We start from the raw sequence: 18,002 nt of genomic DNA on the forward strand, positions 1-18,002 counted from the left end.
ACGAGCACTTTTCTCCATGGGAGTAATGTCTCAAACTGTCTACGCTTTTATCGATTCCTGGGAGACCAGTAGTAGTTTCCGAAACACATTTGGAGGCATTTTGTAATCTGTGGACGTTCAGAGTGTTGATGAAACACAGAAATTGCATCGGTATTGAATACAACACGCACCACGAGCACTTTTCTCCATGGGAGTAATGTCTCAAACTGTCTACGCTTTTATCGATTCCTGGGAGACCAGTAGTAGTTTCCGAAACACATTTAGAGGCATTTTGTAATCTGTGGACGTTCAGAGTGTTGATGAAACACAGAAATTGCATCGGTATTGAATACAACACGCACCACGAGCACTTTTCTCCATGGGAGTAATGTCTCAAACTGTCTACGCTTTTATCGATTCCTGGGAGACCAGTAGTAGTTTCCGAAACACATTTGGAGGCATTTTGTAATCTGTGGACGTTCAGAGTGTTGATGAAACACAGAAATTGCATCGGTATTGAATACAACACGCACCACGAGCACTTTTCTCCATGGGAGTAATGTCTCAAACTGTCTACGCTTTTATCGATTCCTGGGAGACCAGTAGTAGTTTCCGAAACACATTTGGAGGCATTTTGTAATCTGTGGACGTTCAGAGTGTTGATGAAACACAGAAATTGCATCGATATTGAATACAACACGCACCACGAGCACTTTTCTCCATTGGAGTAATGCCTCAAACTGTCTACGCTTTTATCGATTCCTGGGAGACCAGTAGTAGTTTCCGAAACACATTTGGAGGCATTTTGTAATCTGTGGACGTTCAGAGTGTTGATGAAACACAGAAATTGCATCGGTATTGAATACAACACGCACCACGAGCACTTTTCTCCATTGGAGTAATGCCTCAAACTGTCTACGCTTTTATCGATTCCTGGGAGACCAGTAGGAGTTTCCGAAACACATTTGGAGGCATTTTGTAATCTGTGGACGTTCAGAGTGTTGATGAAACACAGAAATTGCATCGGTATTGAATACAACACGCACCACGAGCACTTTTCTCCATGGGAGTAATGTCTCAAACTGTCTACGCTTTTATCGATTCCTGGGAGACCAGTAGTAGTTTCCGAAACACATTTGGAGGCATTTTGTAATCTGTGGACGTTCAGAGTGTTGATGAAACACAGAAATTGCATCGGTATTGAATACAAAACGCAACACGAGCACTTTTCTCCATGGGAGTAATGTCTCAAACTGTCTACGCTTTTATCGATTCCTGGGAGACCAGTAGTAGTTTCCGAAACACATTTGGAGGCATTTTGTAATCTGTGGACGTTCAGAGTGTTGATGAAACACAGAAATTGCATCGGTATTGAATACAACACGCACCACGAGCACTTTTCCCCATGGGAGTAATGTCTCAAACTGTCTACGCTTTTATCGATTCCTGGGAGACCAGTAGTAGTTTCCGAAACACATTTGGAGGCATTTTGTAATCTGTGGACGTTCAGAGTGTTGATGAAACACAGAAATCGCATCGGTATTGAATACAACACGCACCACGAGCACTTTTCTCCATGGGAGTAATGTCTCAAACTGTCTACGCTTTTATCGATTCCTGGGAGACCAGTAGTAGTTTCCGAAACACATTTGGAGGCATTTTGTAATCTGTGGACGTTCAGAGTGTTGATGAAACACAGAAATTGCATCGATATTGAATACAACACGCACCACGAGCACTTTTCTCCATGGGAGTAATGTCTCAAACTGTCTACGCTTTTATCGATTCCTGGGAGACCAGTAGTAGTTTCCGAAACACATTTGGAGGCATTTTGTAATCTTTGGACGTTCAGAGTGTTGATGAAACACAGAAATTGCGTCGGTATTGAATACAACACGCACCACGAGCACTTTTCTCCATGGGAGTAATGTCTCAAACTGTCTACGCTTTTATCGATTCCTGGGAGACCAGTAGTAGTTTCCGAAACACATTTGGAGACATTTTGTAATCTGTGGACGTTCAGAGTGTTGATGAAACACAGAAATTGCATCGGTATTGAATACAACACGCACCACGAGCACTTTTCTCCATGGGAGTAATGTCTCAAACTGTCTACGCTTTTATCGATTCCTGGGAGACCAGTAGTAGTTTCCGAAACACATTTAGAGGCATTTTGTAATCTGTGGACGTTCAGAGTGTTGATGAAACACAGAAATTGCATCGGTATTGAATACGACACGCACCACGAGCACTTTTCTCCATGGGAGTAATGTCTCAAACTGTCTACGCTTTTATCGATTCCTGGGAGACCAGTAGTAGTTTCCGAAACACATTTGGAGGCATTTTGTAATCTGTGGACGTTCAGAGTGTTGATGAAACACAGAAATTGCATCGGTATTGAATACAACACGCACCACGAGCACTTTTCTCCATGGGAGTAATGTCTCAAACTGTCTACGCTTTTATCGATTCCTGGGAGACCAGTAGTAGTTTCCGAAACACATTTGGAGGCATTTTGTAATCTGTGGACGTTCAGAGTGTTGATGAAACACAGAAATTGCATCGATATTGAATACAACACGCACCACGAGCACTTTTCTCCATTGGAGTAATGCCTCAAACTGTCTACGCTTTTATCGATTCCTGGGAGACCAGTAGTAGTTTCCGAAACACATTTGGAGGCATTTTGTAATCTGTGGACGTTCAGAGTGTTGATGAAACACAGAAATTGCATCGGTATTGAATACAACACGCACCACGAGCACTTTTCTCCATTGGAGTAATGCCTCAAACTGTCTACGCTTTTATCGATTCCTGGGAGACCAGTAGGAGTTTCCGAAACACATTTGGAGGCATTTTGTAATCTGTGGACGTTCAGAGTGTTGATGAAACACAGAAATTGCATCGGTATTGAATACAACACGCACCACGAGCACTTTTCTCCATGGGAGTAATGTCTCAAACTGTCTACGCTTTTATCGATTCCTGGGAGACCAGTAGTAGTTTCCGAAACACATTTGGAGGCATTTTGTAATCTGTGGACGTTCAGAGTGTTGATGAAACACAGAAATTGCATCGGTATTGAATACAAAACGCAACACGAGCACTTTTCTCCATGGGAGTAATGTCTCAAACTGTCTACGCTTTTATCGATTCCTGGGAGACCAGTAGTAGTTTCCGAAACACATTTGGAGGCATTTTGTAATCTGTGGACGTTCAGAGTGTTGATGAAACACAGAAATTGCATCGGTATTGAATACAACACGCACCACGAGCACTTTTCTCCATGGGAGTAATGTCTCAAACTGTCTACGCTTTTATCGATTCCTGGGAGACCAGTAGTAGTTTCCGAAACACATTTGGAGGCATTTTGTAATCTGTGGACGTTCAGAGTGTTGATGAAACACAGAAATTGCATCGGTATTGAATACAACACGCACCACGAGCACTTTTCTCCATGGGAGTAATGTCTCAAACTGTCTACGCTTTTATCGATTCCTGGGAGACCAGTAGTAGTTTCCGAAACACATTTGGAGGCATTTTGTAATCTGTGGACGTTCAGAGTGTTGATGAAACACAGAAATTGCATCGGTATTGAATACAACACGCACCAGGAGCACTTTTCTCCATGGGAGTAATGTCTCAAACTGTCTACGCTTTTATCGATTCCTGGGAGACCAGTAGTAGTTTCCGAAACACATTTGGAGGCATTTTGTAATCTGTGGACGTTCAGAGTGTTGATGAAACACAGAAATTGCATCGGGATTGAATACAACACGCACCACGAGCACTTTTCTCCATGGGAGTAATGTCTCAAACTGTCTACGCTTTTATCGATTCCTGGGAGACCAGTAGTAGTTTCCGAAACACATTTGGAGGCATTCTGTAATCTGTGGACGTTCAGAGTGTTGATGAAACACAGAAATTGCATCGGTATTGAATACAACACGCACCACGAGCACTTTTCTCCATGGGAGTAATGTCTCAAACTGTCTACGCTTTTATCGATTCCTGGGAGGCCAGTAGTAGTTTCTGAAACACATTTGGAGGCATTCTGTAATCTGTGGACGTTCATAGTGTTGATGAAACACAGAAATTGCATCGGTATTGAATACAACACGCACCACGAGCACTTTTCTCCATGGGAGTAATGTCTCACACTGTCTACGCTTTTATCGATTCCTGGGAGACCAGTAGTAGTTTCCGAAACACATTTGGAGGCATTTTGTAATCTGTGGACGTTCAGAGTGTTGATGAAACACAGAAATTGCATCGGTATTGAATACAACACGCACCACGAGCACTTTTCTCCATGGGAGTAATGTCTCAAACTGTCTACGCTTTTATCGATTCCTGGGAGAACAGTAGTAGTTTCCGAAACACATTTGGAGGCATTTTGTAATCTGTGGACGTTCAGAGTGTTGATGAAACACAGAAATTGCATCGGTATTGAATACAACACGCACCACGAGCACTTTTCTCCATGGGAGTAATGTCTCAAACTGTCTACGCTTTTATCGATTCCTGGGAGACCAGTAGTAGTTTCCGAAACACATTTGGAGGCATTTTGTAATCTGTGGTGGTTCAGAGTGTTGCTGAAACACAGAAATTGCATCGGTATTGAATACAACACGCACCACGAGCACTTTTCTCCATGGGAGTAATGTCTCAAACTGTCTACGCTTTTATCGATTCCTGGGAGACCAGTAGTAGTTTCCGAAACACATTTGGAGGCATTTTGTAATCTGTGGACGTTCAGAGTGTTGATGAAACACAGAAATTGCATCGGTATTGAATACAACACGCACCACGAGCACTTTTCTCCATGGGAGTAATGTCTCAAACTGTCTACGCTTTTATCGATTCCTGGGAGACCAGTAGTAGTTTCCGAAACACATTTGGAGGCATTTTGTAATCTGTGGACGTTCAGAGTGTTGATGAAACACAGAAATTGCATCGGTATTGAATACAACACGCACCACGAGCACTTTTCTCCATGGGAGTAATGTCTCAAACTGTCTACGCTTTTATCGATTCCTGGGAGACCAGTAGTAGTTTCCGAAACACATTTGGAGGCATTTTGTAATCTGTGGTCGTTCAGAGTGTTGCTGAAACACAGAAATTGCATCGGTATTGAATGCAACACGCACCACGAGCACTTTTCTCCATGGGAGTAATGTCTCAAACTGTCTACGCTTTTATCGATTCCTGGGAGACCAGTAGTAGTTTCCGAAACACATTTGGAGGCATTTTGTAATCTGTGGACGTTCAGAGTGTTGATGAAACACAGAAATTGCATCGGTATTGAATACAACACGCACCACGAGCACTTTTCTCCATGGGAGTAATGTCTCAAACTGTCTACGCTTTTATCGATTCCTGGGAGACCAGTAGTAGTTTCCGAAACACATTTGGAGGCATTTTGTAATCTGTGGATGTTCAGAGTGTTGATGAAACACAGAAATTGCATCGGTATTGAATACAACACGCACCACGAGCACTTTTCTCCATGGGAGTAATGTCTCAAACTGTCTACGCTTTTATCGATTCCTGGGAGACCAGTAGTAGTTTTCTAAACACATTTTTAGGCATTCTGTAATCTGTGGACGTTCAGAGTGTTGATGAAACACAGAAATTGCATCGGTATTGAATACAACACGCACCACGAGCACTTTTCTCCATGGGAGTAATGTCTCAAACTGTCTACGCTTTTATCGATTCCTGGGAGACCAGTAGTAGTTTCCGAAACACATTTGGAGGCATTTTGTAATCTGTGGACGTTCAGAGTGTTGATCAAACACAGAAATTGCATCGGTATTGAATACAACACGCACCACGAGCACTTTTCTCCATGGGAGTAATGTCTCATACTGTCTACGCTTTTATCGAATCCTGGGAGACCAGTAGTAGTTTCCGAAACACATTTGGAGGCATTTTGTAATCTGTGGACGTTCAGAGTGTTGATGAAACACAGAAATTGCATCGGTATTGAATACAACACGCACCACGAGCACTTTTCTCCATGGGAGTAATGTCTCAAACTGTCTACGCTTTTATCGATTCCTGGGAGACCAGTAGTAGTTTTCTAAACACATTTTGAGGCATTCTGTAATCTGTGGACGTTCAGAGTGTTGATGAAACACAGAAATTGCATCGGTATTGAATACAACACGCACCACGAGCACTTTTCTCCTTGGGTGTAATGTCTCAAACTGTCTACGCTTTTATCGATTCCTGGGAGACCAGTAGTAGTTTTCTAAACACATTTTGAGGCATTCTGTAATCTGTGGACGTTCAGAGTGTTGATGAAACACAGAAATTGCATCGGTATTGAATACAACACGCACCACGAGCACTTTTCTCCATGGGAGTGATGTCTCAAACTGTCTACGCTTTTATCGATTCCTGGGAGACCAGTAGTAGTTTCCGAAACACATTTGGAGGCATTTTGTAATCTGTGGACGTTCAGAGTGTTGATGAAACACAGAAATTGCATCGGTATTGAATACAACACGCACCACGAGCACTTTTCTCCATGGGAGTAATGTCTCAAACTGTCTACGCTTTTATCGATTCCTGGGAGACCAGTAGTAGTTTCCGAAACACATTTGGAGGCATTTTGTAATCTGTGGACGTTCAGAGTGTTGATGAAACGCAGAAATTGCATCGGTATTGAATACAACACGCACCATGCCCACTTTTCTCCATGGGAGTAATGTCTCAAACTGTCTACGCTTTTATCGATTCCTGGGAGACCAGTAGTAGTTTCCAAAACACATTTGGAGGCATTTTGTAATCTGTGGACGTTCAGAGTGTTGATGAAACACAGAAATTGCATCGGTATTGAATACAACACGCACCACGAGCACTTTTCTCCATGGGAGTAATGTCTCAAACTGTCTACGCTTTTATCGATTCCTGGGAGGCCAGTAGTAGTTTCCGAAACACATTTGGAGGCATTTTGTAATCTGTGGACGTTCAGAGTGTTGATGAAACGCAGAAATTGCATCGGTATTGAATACAACACGCACCATGCGCACTTTTCTCCATGGGAGTAATGTCTCAAACTGTCTACGCTTTTATCGATTCCTGGGAGACCAGTAGTAGTTTCCGAAACACATTTGGAGGCATTTTGTAATCTGTGGACGTTCAGAGTGTTGATGAAACACAGAAATTGCATCGGTATTGAATACAACACGCACCACGAGCACTTTTCTCCATGGGAGTAATGTCTCAAACTGTCTACGCTTTTATCGATTCCTGGGAGGCCAGTAGTAGTTTCTGAAACACATTTGGAGGCATTCTGTAATCTGTGGACGTTCATAGTGTTGATGAAACACAGAAATTGCATCGGTATTGAATACAACACGCACCACGAGCACTTTTCTCCATGGGAGTAATGTCTCACACTGTCTACGCTTTTATCGATTCCTGGGAGACCAGTAGTAGTTTCCGAAACACATTTGGAGGCATTTTGTAATCTGTGGACGTTCAGAGTGTTGATGAAACACAGAAATTGCATCGGTATTGAATACAACACGCACCACGAGCACTTTTCTCCATGGGAGTAATGTCTCAAACTGTCTACGCTTTTATCGATTCCTGGGAGACCAGTAGTAGTTTCCGAAACACATTTGGAGGCATTTTGTAATCTGTGGACGTTCAGAGTGTTGATGAAACACAGAAATTGCATCGGTATTGAATACAACACGCACCACGAGCACTTTTCTCCATGGGAGTAATGTCTCAAACTGTCTACGCTTTTATCGATTCCTGGGAGACCAGTAGTAGTTTCCGAAACACATTTGGAGGCATTTTGTAATCTGTGGACGTTCAGAGTGTTGATGAAACACAGAAATTGCATCGGTATTGAATACAACACGCACCACGAGCACTTTTCTCCATGGGAGTAATGTCTCAAACTGTCTACGCTTTTATCGATTCCTGGGAGACCAGTAGTAGTTTCCGAAACACATTTGGAGGCATTTTGTAATCTTTGGTCGTTCAGAGTGTTGCTGAAACACAGAAATTGCATCGGTATTGAATACAACACGCACCACGAGCACTTTTCTCCATGGGAGTAATGTCTCAAACTGTCTACGCTTTTATCGATTCCTGGGAGACCAGTAGTAGTTTCCGAAACACATTTGGAGGCATTTTGTAATCTGTGGACGTTCAGAGTGTTGATGAAACACAGAAATTGCATCGGTATTGAATACAACACGCACTACGAGCACTTTTCTCCATGGGAGTAATGTCTCAAACTGTCTACGCTTTTATCGATTCCTGGGGGACCAGTAGTAGTTTTCTAAACACATTTTGAGGCATTCTGTAATCTGTGGACGTTCAGAGTGTTGATGAAACACAGAAATTGCATCGGTATTGATTACAACACGCACCACGAGAACTTTTCTCCATGGGAGTAATGTCTCAAACTGTCTACGCTTTTATCGATTCCTGGGAGACCAGTAGTATTTTCCGAAACACATTTGGAGGCATTTTGTAATCTGTGGTCGTTCAGAGTGTTGCTGAAACACAGAAATTGCATCGGTATTGAATACAACACGCACCACGAGCACTTTTCTCCATGGGAGTAATGTCTCAAACTGTCTACGCTTTTATCGATTCCTGGGAGACCAGTAGTAGTTTCCGAAACACATTTGGAGGCATTTTGTAATCTGTGGACGTTCAGAGTGTTGATGAAACACAGAAATTGCATCGGTATTGAATACAACACGCACCACGAGCACTTTTCTCCATGGGAGTAATGTCTCAAACTGTCTACGCTTTTATCGATTCCTGGGAGACCAGTAGTAGTTTCCGAAACACATTTGGAGGCATTTTGTAATCTGTGGACGTTCAGAGTGTTGATGAAACACAGAAATTGCATCGGTATTGAATACAACACGCACCACGAGCACTTTTCTCCATGGGAGTAATGTCTCAAACTGTCTACGCTTTTATCGATTCCTGGGAGACCAGTAGTAGTTTCCGAAACACATTTGGAGGCATTTTGTAATCTGTGGTCGTTCAGAGTGTTGCTGAAACACAGAAATTGCATCGGTATTGAATACAACACGCACCACGAGCACTTTTCTCCATGGGAGTAATGTCTCAAACTGTCTACGCTTTTATCGATTCCTGGGAGACCAGTAGTAGTTTCCGAAACACATTTGGAGGCATTTTGTAATCTGTGACGTTCAGAGTGTTGATGAAACACAGAAATTGCATCGGTATTGAATACAACACGCACCACGAGCACTTTTCTCCATGGGAGTAATGTCTCAAACTGTCTACGCTTTTATCGATTCCTGGGAGACCAGTAGTAGTTTCCGAAACACATTTGGAGGCATTTTGTAATCTGTGGACGTTCAGAGTGTTGATGAAACACAGAAATTGCATCCGTATTGAATACAACACGCACCACGAGCACTTTTCTCCATGGGAGTAATGTCTCAAACTGTCTACGCTTTTATCGATTCCTGGGAGACCAGTAGTAGTTTTCTAAACACATTTTTAGGCATTCTGTAATCTGTGGACGTTCAGAGTGTTGATGAAACACAGAAATTGCATCGGTATTGAATACAACACGCACCACGAGCACTTTTCTCCATGGGAGTAATGTCTCAAACTGTCTCCGCTTTTATCGATTCCTGGGAGACCAGTAGTAGTTTCCGAAACACATTTGGAGGCATTTTGTAATCTGTGGACGTTCAGAGTGTTGATCAAACACAGAAATTGCATCGGTATTGAATACAACACGCACCACGAGCACTTTTCTCCATGGGAGTAATGTCTCAAACTGTCTACGCTTTTATCGAATCCTGGGAGACCAGTAGTAGTTTCCGAAACACATTTGGAGGCATTTTGTAATCTGTGGACGTTCAGAGTGTTGATGAAACACAGAAATTGCATCGGTATTGAATACAACACGCACCACGAGCACTTTTCTCCATGGGAGTAATGTCTCAAACTGTCTACGCTTTTATCGATTCCTGGGAGACCAGTAGTAGTTTTCTAAACACATTTTGAGGCATTCTGTAATCTGTGGACGTTCAGAGTGTTGATGAAACACAGAAATTGCATCGGTATTGAATACAACACGCACCACGAGCACTTTTCTCCTTGGGTGTAATGTCTCAAACTGTCTACGCTTTTATCGATTCCTGGGAGACCAGTAGTAGTTTTCTAAACACATTTTGAGGCATTTTGTAATCTGTGGACGTTCAGAGTGTTGATGAAACACAGAAATTGCATCGGTATTGAATACAACACGCACCACGAGCACTTTTCTCCATGGGAGTGATGTCTCAAACTGTCTACGCTTTTATCGATTCCTGGGAGACCAGTAGTAGTTTCCGAAACACATTTGGAGACATTTTGTAATCTGTGGACGTTCAGAGTGTTGATGAAACACAGAAATTGCATCGGTATTGAATACAACACGCACCACGAGCACTTTTCTCCATGGGAGTAATGTCTCAAACTGTCTACGCTTTTATCGATTCCTGGGAGACCAGTAGTAGTTTCCGAAACACATTTGGAGGCATTTTGTAATCTGTGGACGTTCAGAGTGTTGATGAAACGCAGAAATTGCATCGGTATTGAATACAACACGCACCATGCGCACTTTTCTCCATGGGAGTAATGTCTCAAACTGTCTACGCTTTTATCGATTCCTGGGAGACCAGTAGTAGTTTCCGAAACACATTTGGAGGCATTTTGTAATCTGTGGACGTTCAGAGTGTTGATGAAACACAGAAATTGCATCGGTATTGAATACAACACGCACCACGAGCACTTTTCTCCATGGGAGTAATGTCTCAAACTGTCTACGCTTTTATCGATTCCTGGGAGACCAGTAGCAGTTTCCGAAGCACATTTGGAGGCATTCTGTAATCTTTGGACGTTCAGAGTGTTGATGAAACACAGAAATTGCATCGGTATTGAATACAACACGCACCACGAGCACTTTTCTCCATGGGAGTAATGTCTCAAACTGTCTACGCTTTTATCGATTCCTGGGAGACCAGTAGTAGTTTCCGAAACACATTTGGAGGCATTTTGTAATCTGTGGACGTTCAGAGTGTTGATGAAACACAGAAATTGCATCGGTATTGAATACAACACGCACCACGAGCACTTTTCTCCATGGGAGTAATGTCTCAAACTGTCTACGCTTTTATCGATTCCTGGGAGACCAGTAGTAGTTTCCGAAACACATTTGGAGGCATTTTGTAATCTGTGGACGTTCAGAGTGTTGATGAAACACAGAAATTGCATCGGTATTGAATACAACACGCACCATGCGCACCTTTCTCCATGGGAGTAATGTCTCAAACTGTCTACGCTTTTATCGATTCCTGGGAGACCAGTAGTAGTTTCCGAAACACATTTGGAGGCATTTTGTAATCTGTGGACGTTCAGAGTGTTGATGAAACACAGAAATTGCATCGGTATTGAATACAACACGCACCGTGAGCACTTTTCTCCATGGGAGTAATGTCTCAAACTGTCTACGCTTTTATCGATTCCTGGGAGACCAGTAGTAGTTTCCGAAACACATTTGGAGGCATTCTGTAATCTGTGGACGTTCAGAGTGTTGATGAAACACAGAAATTGCATCGGTATTGAATACAACACGCACCACGAGCACTTTTCTCCATGGGAGTAATGTCTCAAACTGTCTACGCTTTTATCGATTCCTGGGAGACCAGTAGTAGTTTCCGAAACACATTTGGAGGCATTTTGTAATCTGTGGACGTTCAGAGTGTTGATGAAACACAGAAATTGCATCGGTATTGAATACAACACGCACCACGAGCACTTTTCTCCATGGGAGTAATGTCTCAAACTGTCTACGCTTTTATCGATTCCTGGGAGACCAGTAGTAGTTTCCGAAACACATTTGGAGGCATTTTGTAATCTGTGGACGTTCAGAGTGTTGATGAAACACAGAAATTGCATCGGTATTGAATACAACACGCACCACGAGCACTTTTCTCCATGGGAGTAATGTCTCAAACTGTCTACGCTTTTATCGATTCCTGGGAGACCAGTAGTAGTTTCCGAAACACATTTGGAGGCATTCTGTAATCTGTGGACGTTCAGAGTGTTGATGAAACACAGAAATTGCATCGGTATTGAATACAACACGCACCACGAGCACTTTTCTCCATGGGAGTAATGTCTCAAACTGTCTACGCTTTTATCGATTCCTGGGAGAACAGTAGTAGTTTCCGAAACACATTTGGAGGCATTTTGTAATCTGTGGACGTTCAGAGTGTTGATGAAACACAGAAATTGCATCGGTATTGAATACAACACGCACCACGAGCACTTTTCTCCATGGGAGTAATGTCTCAAACTGTCTACGCTTTATCGATTCCTGGGAGACCAGTAGTAGTTTCCGAAACACATTTGGAGGCATTTTGTAATCTGTGGACGTTCAGAGTGTTGATGAAACACAGAAATTGCATCGGTATTGAATACAACACGCACCACGAGCACTTTTCTCCATGGGAGTAATGTCTCAAACTGTCTACGCTTTTATCGATTCCTGGGAGACCAGTAGTAGTTTCCGAAACACATTTGGAGGCATTTTGTAATCTGTGGACGTTCAGAGTGTTGATGAAACACAGAAATTGCATCGGTATTGAATACAACACGCACCACGAACACTTTTCTCCATGGGAGTAATGTCTCAAACTGTCTACGCTTTTATCGATTCCTGGGAGACCAGTAGTAGTTTCCGAAACACATTTGGAGGCATTTTGTAATCTGTGGTCGTTCAGAGTGTTGATGAAACACAGAAATTGCATCGGTATTGAATACAACACGCACCACGAGCACTTTTCTCCATGGGAGTAATGTCTCAAACTGTCTACGCTTTTATCGATTCCTGGGAGACCAGTAGTAGTTTCCGAAACACATTTGGAGGCATTTTGTAATCTGTGGACGTTCAGAGTGTTGATGAAACACAGAAATTGCATCGGTATTGAATACAACACGCACCACGAGCACTTTTCTCCATGGGAGTAATGTCTCAAACTGTCTACGCTTTTATCGATTCCTGGGAGACCAGTAGTAGTTTCCGAAACACATTTGGAGGCATTTTGTAATCTGTGGACGTTCAGAGTGTTGATGAAACACAGAAATTGCATCGGTATTGAATACAACAGGCACCACGAGCACTTTTCTCCATGGGAGTAATGTCTCAAACTGTCTACGCTTTTATCGATTCCTGGGAGACCAGTAGTAGTTTCCGAAACACATTTGGAGGCATTCTGTAATCTGTGGACGTTCAGAGTGTTGATGAAACACAGAAATTGCATCGGTATTGAATACAACACGCACCACGAGCACTTTTCTCCATGGGAGTAATGTCTCAAACTGTCTACGCTTTTATCGATTCCTGGGAGACCAGTAGTAGTTTCCGAAACACATTTGGAGGCATTTTGTAATCTGTGGACGTTCAGAGTGTTGATGAAACACAGAAATTGCATCGGTATTGAATACAACACGCACCACGAGCACTTTTCTCCATGGGAGTAATGTCTCAAACTGTCTACGCTTTTATCGATTCCTGGGAGACCAGTAGTAGTTTCCGAAACACATTTGGAGGCATTTTGTAATCTGTGGACGTTCAGAGTGTTGATGAAACACAGAAATTGCATCGGTATTGAATACAACACGCACCACGAGCACTTTTCTCCATGGGAGTAATGTCTCAAACTGTCTACGCTTTTATCGATTCCTGGGAGACCAGTAGTAGTTTCCGAAACACATTTGGAGGCATTTTGTAATCTGTGGACGTTCAGAGTGTTGATGAAACACAGAAATTGCATCGGTATTGAATACAACACGCACCACGAGCACTTTTCTCCATGGGAGTAATGTCTCAAACTGTCTACGCTTTTATCGATTCCTGGGAGACCAGTAGTAGTTTCCGAAACACATTTGGGGGCATTTTGTAATCTGTGGACGTTCAGAGTGTTGATGAAACACAGAAATTGCATCGGTATTGAATACAACACGACACGCACCACGAGCACTTTTCTCCATGGGAGTAATGTCTCAAACTGTCTACGCTTTTATCGATTCCTGGGAGACCAGTAGTAGTTTCCGAAACACATTTGGAGGCATTTTGTAATCTGTGGACGTTCAGAGTGTTGATGAAACACAGAAATTGCATCGGTATTGAATACAACACGCACCACGAGCACTTTTCTCCATGGGAGTAATGTCTCAAACTGTCTACGCTTTTATCGATTCCTGGGAGACCAGTAGTAGTTTCCGAAACACATTTGGAGGCATTTTGTAATCTGTGGACGTTCAGAGTGTTGATGAAACACAGAAATTGCATCGGTATTGAATACAACACGCACCACGAGCACTTTTCTCCATGGGAGTAATGTCTCAAACTGTCTACGCTTTTATCGATTCCTGGGAGACCAGTAGTAGTTTCCGAAACACATTTGGAGGCATTCTGTAATCTGTGGACGTTCAGAGTGTTGATGAAACACAGAAATTGCATCGGTATTGAATACAACACGCACCACGAGCACTTTTCTCCATGGGAGTAATGTCTCAAACTGTCTACGCTTTTATCGATTCCTGGGAGACCAGTAGTAGTTTCCGAAACACATTTGGAGGCATTTTGTAATCTGTGGACGTTCAGAGTGTTGATGAAACACAGAAATTGCATCGGTATTGAATACAACAGGCACCACGAGCACTTTTCTCCATGGGAGTAATGTCTCAAACTGTCTACGCTTTTATCGATTCCTGGGAGACCAGTAGTAGTTTCCGAAACACATTTGGAGGCATTCTGTAATCTGTGGACGTTCAGAGTGTTGATGAAACACAGAAATTGCATCGGTATTGAATACAACACGCACCACGAGCACTTTTCTCCATGGGAGTAATGTCTCAAACTGTCTACGCTTTTATCGATTCCTGGGAGACCAGTAGTAGTTTCCGAAACACATTTGGAGGCATTTTGTAATCTGTGGACGTTCAGAGTGTTGATGAAACACAGAAATTGCATCGGTATTGAATACAACACGCACCACGAGCACTTTTCTCCATGGGAGTAATGTCTCAAACTGTCTACGCTTTTATCGATTCCTGGGAGACCAGTAGTAGTTTCCGAAACACATTTGGAGGCATTTTGTAATCTGTGGACGTTCAGAGTGTTGATGAAACACAGAAATTGCATCGGTATTGAATACAACACGCACCACGAGCACTTTTCTCCATGGGAGTAATGTCTCAAACTGTCTACGCTTTTATCGATTCCTGGGAGACCAGTAGTAGTTTCCGAAACACATTTGGAGGCATTTTGTAATCTGTGGACGTTCAGAGTGTTGATGAAACACAGAAATTGCATCGGTATTGAATACAACAGGCACCACGAGCACTTTTCTCCATGGGAGTAATGTCTCAAACTGTCTACGCTTTTATCGATTCCTGGGAGACCAGTAGTAGTTTCCGAAACACATTTGGAGGCATTCTGTAATCTGTGGACGTTCAGAGTGTTGATGAAACACAGAAATTGCATCGGTATTGAATACAACACGCACCACGAGCACTTTTCTCCATGGGAGTAATGTCTCAAACTGTCTACGCTTTTATCGATTCCTGGGAGACCAGTAGTAGTTTCCGAAACACATTTGGAGGCATTTTGTAATCTGTGGACGTTCAGAGTGTTGATGAAACACAGAAATTGCATCGGTATTGAATACAACACGCACCACGAGCACTTTTCTCCATGGGAGTAATGTCTCAAACTGTCTACGCTTTTATCGATTCCTGGGAGACCAGTAGTAGTTTCCGAAACACATTTGGAGGCATTTTGTAATCTGTGGACGTTCAGAGTGTTGATGAAACACAGAAATTGCATCGGTATTGAATACAACACGCACCACGAGCACTTTTCTCCATGGGAGTAATGTCTCAAACTGTCTACGCTTTTATCGATTCCTGGGAGACCAGTAGTAGTTTCCGAAACACATTTGGAGGCATTTTGTAATCTGTGGACGTTCAGAGTGTTGATGAAACACAGAAATTGCATCGGTATTGAATACAACACGCACCACGAGCACTTTTCTCCATGGGAGTAATGTCTCAAACTGTCTACGCTTTTATCGATTCCTGGGAGACCAGTAGTAGTTTCCGAAACACATTTGGGGGCATTTTGTAATCTGTGGACGTTCAGAGTGTTGATGAAACACAGAAATTGCATCGGTATTGAATACAACACGCACCACGAGCACTTTTCTCCATGGGAGTAATGTCTCAAACTGTCTACGCTTTTATCGATTCCTGGGAGACCAGTAGTAGTTTCCGAAACACATTTGGAGGCATTTTGTAATCTGTGGACGTTCAGAGTGTTGATGAAACACAGAAATTGCATCGGTATTGAATACAACACGCACCACGAGCACTTTTCTCCATGGGAGTAATGTCTCAAACTGTCTACGCTTTTATCGATTCCTGGGAGACCAGTAGTAGTTTCCGAAACACATTTGGAGGCATTTTGTAATCTGTGGACGTTCAGAGTGTTGATGAAACACAGAAATTGCATCGGTATTGAATACAACACGCACCACGAGCACTTTTCTCCATGGGAGTAATGTCTCAAACTGTCTACGCTTTTATCGATTCCTGGGAGACCAGTAGTAGTTTCCGAAACACATTTGGAGGCATTCTGTAATCTGTGGACGTTCAGAGTGTTGATGAAACACAGAAATTGCATCGGTATTGAATACAACACGCACCACGAGCACTTTTCTCCATGGGAGTAATGTCTCAAACTGTCTACGCTTTTATCGATTCCTGGGAGACCAGTAGTAGTTTCCGAAACACATTTGGAGGCATTTTGTAATCTGTGGACGTTCAGAGTGTTGATGAAACACAGAAATTGCATCGGTATTGAATACAACAGGCACCACGAGCACTTTTCTCCATGGGAGTAATGTCTCAAACTGTCTACGCTTTTATCGATTCCTGGGAGACCAGTAGTAGTTTCCGAAACACATTTGGAGGCATTCTGTAATCTGTGGACGTTCAGAGTGTTGATGAAACACAGAAATTGCATCGGTATTGAATACAACACGCACCACGAGCACTTTTCTCCATGGGAGTAATGTCTCAAACTGTCTACGCTTTTATCGATTCCTGGGAGACCAGTAGTAGTTTCCGAAACACATTTGGAGGCATTTTGTAATCTGTGGACGTTCAGAGTGTTGATGAAACACAGAAATTGCATCGGTATTGAATACAACACGCACCACGAGCACTTTTCTCCATGGGAGTAATGTCTCAAACTGTCTACGCTTTTATCGATTCCTGGGAGACCAGTAGTAGTTTCCGAAACACATTTGGAGGCATTTTGTAATCTGTGGACGTTCAGAGTGTTGATGAAACACAGAAATTGCATCGGTATTGAATACAACACGCACCACGAGCACTTTTCTCCATGGGAGTAATGTCTCAAACTGTCTACGCTTTTATCGATTCCTGGGAGACCAGTAGTAGTTTCCGAAACACATTTGGAGGCATTCTGTAATCTGTGGACGTTCAGAGTGTTGATGAAACACAGAAATTGCATCGGTATTGAATACAACACGCACCACGAGCACTTTTCTCCATGGGAGTAATGTCTCAAAGTGTCTACGCTTTTATCGATTCCTGGGAGACCAGTAGTAGTTTCCGAAACACATTTGGAGGCATTTTGTAATCTGTGGACGTTCAGAGTGTTGATGAAACACAGAAATTGCATCGGTATTGAATACAACACGCACCACGAGCACTTTTCTCCATGGGAGTAATGTCTCAAACTGTCTACGCTTTTATCGATTCCTGGGAGACCAGTAGTAGTTTCCGAAACACATTTGGAGGCATTTTGTAATCTGTGGACGTTCAGAGTGTTGATGAAACACAGAAATTGCATCGGTATTGAATACAACACGCACCACGAGCACCTTTCTCCATGGGAGTAATGTCTCAAACTGTCTACG

This window comes from Schistocerca gregaria, chromosome 11 (genome assembly GCF_023897955.1).
Source record: "Schistocerca gregaria isolate iqSchGreg1 chromosome 11, iqSchGreg1.2, whole genome shotgun sequence".
Classification (NCBI taxonomy): domain Eukaryota; kingdom Metazoa; phylum Arthropoda; class Insecta; order Orthoptera; family Acrididae; genus Schistocerca; species Schistocerca gregaria.